Here is a 7,214-nt window from a genome sequence, read left to right on the forward strand (position 1 = left end):
TTGGCATTGTTTGTTTTGGTTAGTTTTGTTCCCTCATTTTGAACTGCTGGTTTCCTCATAGGAGCAGTGAATTTTTGTTGCTTGCTTATATTTTTAATGATGGTCCTTTTTTTTTTTTTTTTTTTTGAGATGGAATCTTGCTCTGTCACACCCAGGCTTGAGTGCAGTGGCGGGATCTCGGCTCACTGCAAGCTCCGCCTCCCGGATTTACGCCATTCTCTTGCCTCAGGCTCCCAAGTAGCTGGGACTACAGGCGCCTGCCACCACGCCTGGCTAATTTTTTGTATTTTTAGTAGAGATGGGGTTTCACCGTGTTAGCCAGGATGGTCTTGATCTCCTGACCTCATGATCTGCCCGCCTCGGCCTCCCAAAGTGCGGGGATTACAGGCGTGAGCCACCGTGCCCAGCCTTAATGATGTTTTTGAGTAACCAGTAATGGTGGCTTACATAGGCTACCTCAGCAGTTTTATGAGTTATTATTTGATTTTCCTCATTGGGCCTCTTTCTCTTTTAAAAAGAAAATTATTTATTTTAATTAATACATAAAATTATATATATTGATGTTTTAATATATGTATACACTGTGAAATGGCTAAATCAAGCTATTTAACATACACATTACCTCACATACTTAAGGATTTTTGTGGTGAGAACACTTAAAAGGTACTCTGTTAGCAATTTTCAAATATACAACATACTGTTATTAACTGTAGTCTATATAATGTATAATAGATCTCTTGAACTTATTTATTCCTCCTATCCAACTGAAATTTTATGTCCTTTGACTAGCATTTCCCTGATCCCCTTAGCTTCTGATAACCACCATTTTATTTTCTTTATGAGCTTGACTTTTTTACACTCCATTTGTAAGTGAAATCACGCTGTATCTGTCTTTCTGTGCCTGGCTTATTTCAGTTAACATAATGTCCTCCAAGTTCATCTAGGTTGTCATAAATAACAGTGTTTCCTTTTTGAAAGCTGAGTAGGCCAGGTGCGGTGGCTCACACCTGTAATCCCAACACTTTGGGAGGCCGAGGCAGGTGGATTGCTTGAGCCTAGGAGTTCAAGACCAGCCTGGGCAACACGGTGAAACCCTGTCTCCACAAAATACAAAAATTTGCTAGGCATGATGGCATGTGTCTAGTCCCAGCTACTTGGGAGGCTGAGATGAGTCCAAGAGGTGGAGACTGCAGTGAGCTGAGATTGTGCCACTGCACTCCAGCCTGGGTGACAGTGTGAGACCTTGTCTCCAAAAAAAAAAAAAATGCTAAGTAGTGTTCTGTTGTGTATATGTGCCACATTTTCTTTATTCATCCATTCATGGATGTTCAGATTGATGCTATAGCATGGCTATTGTGAATAATGCTGCAGTGAACATGGGAGTGCAGATATCTTTTTGACATACTGATTTCTTATCTTGTGGATATATATCCAGTAGTGGGATTACTGGATCATATGGTAGTTCTATTTTTAAGTTGTTGAGGAGCCACTATACTGTTTTCCATAGTGACTGTACTAGTTTACATTCCCAGCAATAGTATATAAGGGTTCCCTTTTCTCTACATCCTTGCTGACACTTATTATTGCCTTTTGTCTTTTTGATAATAGCCATTCTAACAGATGTGGTGATATTGTGTTTTAAATTTGCGTTTCTTGAATGTTTAGTGATGTTGAGCACTTTCTCATATGCCTGTTGACTATTTTTGTGTCTTCTTTTGAGAAGTGTCTATTTATATCCTTCGCCCATTTTTAAATTAGGTTTTCTTTTGCTGTGGAGTTGAGTTCCTTATATCTTTTGCATATTAACCCATTATCAAATATATGGTTTGCAAATATTTTCTCCCATTACATAGATTGTCTCTTTACTCTGTTGTTTCCTTTGCTGTACAGAAGCTTTTTGCAGTAATCCCATTTGTCTATTTTCACTTTTGTTGCATGGGCTTTTGGTGTCATATCCAAAAATATCATTGTCCAGACCAATGTCATGGAGCTTTTTCCCTAGGTTTTCTTCTAGTAGTTTTACAGTTTCAGGTCTTATCTTTAAGTCTGCAGTGCATTTTGAGTTGATTTTTGTAAATGTGAGGTGTGAGATGAGGGTCTAATTTCACTGTTTTGCATGTGGATATCTAGTTTCCCCACACCATTTATTGAAGACATTGTCCTTTGACCTTTTTGTGTTTGTCCTTTGACCTGTGTGTGTGTGTGTTTTATTTTTTGGAATCTTTGTCTAAAAAAATTGACCATAAATATGTGGATTTACTTCTGGGCTTTCTATTCTGTTCCATCAGTCTGTGTGTCTATTTTTATGCCAGTAATATACTGTTTTGATTACTATAGCTTTGTAGTAGATTTGGGAATCAGGTACTGTGATGCCTCTGGCTTTGTTCTTTTTGTTCACAATTGCTTTGGCCATTTGGGGTCTTTTGTGGTTCCATATGAATTTTAGAATTGTTTCTTCTATTTCTATGAAAATTGTCATTGAAATTTTGATAGGGATTGTATTAAATCTGTAGATTGCTTTGTATAGTATGGACATTTTAGCAATATCAATTCTTCCAATCCATAAACAGGACATCTTTTCGTTTTATTTGTGTCTTCTTCAATTTCTTTCATCGGTGTTGTATAGTTTTCATTTCAGCCTCCGAAGTAGCTGGGATTACAGGCATGCACCACCATGCCGAGCTAATTTTGTATTTTTAGTAGAGGTGGGGTTTCACCATGTTGGTCAGGCTGGTCTCGAACTCCTGAGCTCAGGTGGTCCACCCATCACAGCCTCCCAAAGTGCTGGGATTACAGGCGTGAGCCACTGCACCCAGCCTATACTTTCATATATATATATTTGTGTTACTAAATAGTGTCCCTTGCTCTCTACTTGAAGAACACCCTTGAGCATTTCTTATAAGATAGATCTTGTGGGGATAAGCTCCTTCAGCTTTTGTCTGGCAGAGTCTTTGCTTTTTCCTCATTTCTGAAGGAGAGCTTTGCCAACTACAATATTCTTGGTTGACCTTTTTTTTTTGTTTGTTTTTGTTTTCCATAAGCATTTTGAATATATTATCCCACTCTTTTCTGGCCTTTAAGGTTGCTGCTGATAAATCTGTTAGAACTCCCTTATATGTGATCTACTTTTTTTCTTTTGCTGCTTCCAGCATCCTCTCTGTCTTTGATTTTTGATAGTTTGATTATAATTCTTCTTGATATAGTCTTACTTGAGTTCAGTCTGATTGGAGACTTTTGACCTTCCTGTACCCAGATATTTATAACTTTCCCCAGATTTGTATAGTTTTCTGCTATTATTTCTTTAAGCTTTCTATCCTTTTGTGTCTCTCTCCTCCTTCTTGAACTCCAGTTCCCATAAATCCCATAAGCTGCCCCATAAATCCCATAAGCTTGCTTTCTTTTCATTTTTTTTCTCATCCAACTGTATATTGTCAAATAATCTGTCTTTAGATTCAAAGGTTTATTCTTTTGCTCAATCAGTTCTGCTGTTGATACTCTCTATTGCATTTTTCATTTCATTTCTCATATTTTTCAGCTGTAGAATTTGTTTGATTTTTTAAATATAATTTCAATCTCTCGTAAATTTTTTGTTTTAGTTATTTATTGTTTTCCTGGTTTCCTTTAATTGTTTCTCTGTATTTTCTTGAAGTTCACTGAGTTTCCTTAAAACAGTTATCTTGAATTCTTTGTCAGGCAGTTCATGTGTCTTCTTTTTCTTTCTTTCTTTCTTTTTTTTTTTTTTTTGAGATGGAGTTTTGTTCTTGTTGCCCAGGCTGGAGTGCAATGGCATGATCTCGGCTCACTGGAACCTCTGCCTCCTGGGTTCAAGCGATTCTCCTGCCTCAGCCTCCTGAGTAGCTGGAATTACAGGCACCTGCCACCACGCCCGGCTAATTTTTTGTATTTTTAGTAGAGAGAGGATTTTACCATGTTGGCCAGGTTGGTTTTGAACTCCTGACCTCAGGTGATCCATTTGTCTTGACCTCCTAAAGTGCTGAGATTACAAGCGTGAGCCACCACATCCAGCCGTATCTTCATTTCTTTAGAGTCTGTTCCTGGTGCTTTATTTTGTTCATTAGTGGCAACATGTTTCCTTGATTGTTCTTGATCCTCATGGCTATGCATTGGTATCTGTGCATTTGAAGAAGCAGGGACTTATGCTGGTGAATGGTTTTTGCATTCTGGCTTTGTCTGAAAAAGCCATTCACCAGTCAGCCTGCCCAGAGATTCTGGGTAGGCCATTTGGTGTGATCTGCAGGTGATCTTGCTGGTAGAGTCCTTAGGCAGGGTGGCCTGGTGCTGAGTCCATGGGGTTGGGGTTGAAGCCTGGATCCACTGGGGTGTACCTGTTGATTGGATCCTCAGGCATGGACCTGGAGCTTGTATCTTGTGCAGAGAGGCTATCCCAAAGCCTAGGTCCACAAGGGCTGAGCTGAGGCTGGACTGGGCCTTGAGCCTGGGTCTTCAGAGATTGGCCAGGTGCTAGGATGAACCTGGTGCCCGGGTGCACTGAAATGGGCCTGGAGGCTGAGTCTGATGGATGTGTCTGAAGGCTAGGTCCATTAGGGCTGGCTTGGGTCCTGGGGCCACAGGCCCCAGCCTAGAACCTAGGTCCATAGGGGCAGTCCTGGGGTTCTGAGGGCCGGCCCAATGCTGGGGTCTACTGGGTTGGCCTAGACCCAGGGTCTGCTGGATTGTGGGAATGCAGGGGCCAACCTGAAGGTGGGGGTGGTCATAGAGACTAGCCTGGTACTGGGCAGGCCTGGAGCCTGTGTCTGCAGGCTCCAATTTGGGTTCCAATTGGGGTGCCAATTTGCCACTGGGCTACTTGGGCAGACCTGGCTCTGGTTTTGTCTGGAACCTAGGGTGGGACTGGATTCTGGGGCCATAGATGCTGGTCTGATGCTGGGTGGGCCCGGAGTCTGTATCTGCAGGGGCTAGCATGGAGACTGGGTCTGTGGGTGCAGGCATTATGACTAGGGATGCAGAGCTGGAGTGAGGCCTGGTGTTGGGGTAGGCTGAGAGCCTGAGTCTGGGTGACCTTCCCTCTTAAAGCAGATGGTCATGAAAATTCAAAGGTAGGCTTTGTTCTAGGTGTGGGAAGTCAGGGACATGCCAGCAAATGGACTTCTTTTAAGCATTCAGTGGCTGGGAGCTGACTAGCAAGCAGCTTCTCCAGCTCCTATCCTTGACCATGGAGGCTGAGGGTCTTGGGTTAGCTAAGCTCCACTTTACCTAGCATTCCATCCACAGTAAGTTAAGCCTTGGAATAAAGACTGCATTGGCAAAATTCTTAACATGCTACTGTGAGTGCTGGTGAGGGTGTCATAAGATGGACAGTCTTTATATCACTGGTAGGATTGAAAATTTATACCACTCTTCTGGAAAGTAATTTGGCAGAGTACAAAAAAGGCTTTTAAAATGTCCATTCCGTTTGGTCTAGTTTTCATATTTATAGAAGTCTATCTTAAAGAACTAGGGAAGTGGACATAGATTTATATTAAGAAATCTTAACTTGTATACTACTTATAATAGGGGAAAACTGGAAAGAATCTAAATGTCCTAGAAAAGAGGACTAGTAAATCATGTCAGTTATGGAGCTATATGATGAGATATTTTGCAGCCAACTTTCAAATGCCTAATGACATGGAGAGATGCTCATGATATAATGTTGAATTGAAAAACATCAGGATATAACCTTTTATACACAAATATGATCCTTCTTTTTAAAAAGGGGGAATAAGAAAATACATGTTGGCCGGGCGCGGTGGCTCACACCTGTAATCCCAGCACTTTGGGAGACTGAGGTGGGTGGATCACCTGAGGTCAGGAGTTTGAGACCAGCCTGGCCAACATGGTGAAACCCCGTCTCTACTAAAAATACAAAAAATTAGCTAGGTGTGGTGGCATGCACCTGTAATCCCAGCTACTCAGGAGGCTGAGGCAGGAGAATCACTTGAATCGGGGAGGCGGAGGTTGCAGTGAACTGAGATTGCACCACTGCACTCCAGCCTGGGCAGATGACAGAGCGAGACTCTGTCTCAAAAAAAAAAAAAAAAAAAAAAGAAAAGAAAAGAAAATACATGTGTATATATGGTTTAAAAAAAGACCAGAAAAAAAGCAAATTATTATGAGTGAAGATATTATGGGTGATTTGTGTTTTCTTTTTTAAATTAGCCTGTATTTTTTTCAAATTTTCTACAAATGAGTCTGTATGATATTTATAGTCAGAAAAAGCAGTAAACGTAGAAATGTCTCCACACACACCCTACATTGCACCAAAAAAGACTTATTTGTCACAGTTGTAGGCAAAAAATGGTTTACGTTAGGGTTGAATTTGCCAATTATCATAATGGGCAAATGGGTTCTGAATCCTCCAGCTTTCTGTACTGTATCGTGATCACAGCCGCTGGTGCCAGTACTGGTGTGTGAGCTCCAGCACGGCCCATCTGCTGCTCAGGCTTGCTTGGCTGACACAGATTTATTTCATTTAGTTTGATAATTTGGCAACAGTTTCTCTTTTCTCATTATCCTAGCTGGGATTCAGTACCAGTGTTACTCATTTTGTTTGCCAGTTTGTTGTTTTCTTTTGTTCCATTTTGTGAAGATGAAGAAGCCAACAACAGGAATTCTGTCTTCCGAAAATGCAGTGCTTGTCCTTCGGGATCTTGGGAATGTCTTGCTAAAGTGCTCTCTATTTTTGACACTTGCAAGCCATTTCAATTGTTTGGATAAATAGAAAGCTTCATGGTGTATTTTTCAAAGAGCTTAGCATTCCTTTCCTCTCCCCACTCCACCAAGGAAGATTTGGAAATTGTTCCAAATAGAAATTATAAACATTAGCCTGGAGCTGTGCTGTCTCTGTCTGGTTTTGATGCTTTTTTTGTTTTAACTAAAGGCTCATGTTGTTTGTTTAATCTTCATCAGTACTGCAAAAACATGTGGTATAAGACTTAACTGTGCCCCAAGCACCCTACACATAAGAAGGGATTTTCATCTGAATTAGTTTGTATTTCAAAGAGCACTGGGATAGCCAGATTGCTAAGAATTTGCTCAAGTAAAACTTTAGAACTATTGGAATCTTAGAGATGTCTTGAATGGATTTGTTAGGATAGGATGGCTGCTGCCTGAGAATCCTCTTTGAACCTGACACGATTTTTTTTTTTTTTTGAGGAGACATTCTTTGTAATACATTGTGCTACTTTTCTCTCTAG

The 7,214-nt window shown here is 40.7% G+C and overlaps 1 protein-coding gene across 21 annotated transcripts in view; it reads left to right on the forward strand.

The window, feature by feature from the left end:
- Positions 1 to 7,214, forward strand: part of RIC3 (RIC3 acetylcholine receptor chaperone) — a 73,021-nt gene that overhangs the window by 47,339 nt on the left and 18,468 nt on the right. The gene's annotated exons all lie outside the window — the stretch shown is intronic.

This window comes from Pongo abelii, chromosome 9 (genome assembly GCF_028885655.2).
Source record: "Pongo abelii isolate AG06213 chromosome 9, NHGRI_mPonAbe1-v2.0_pri, whole genome shotgun sequence".
NCBI classification, from domain to species: domain Eukaryota; kingdom Metazoa; phylum Chordata; class Mammalia; order Primates; family Hominidae; genus Pongo; species Pongo abelii.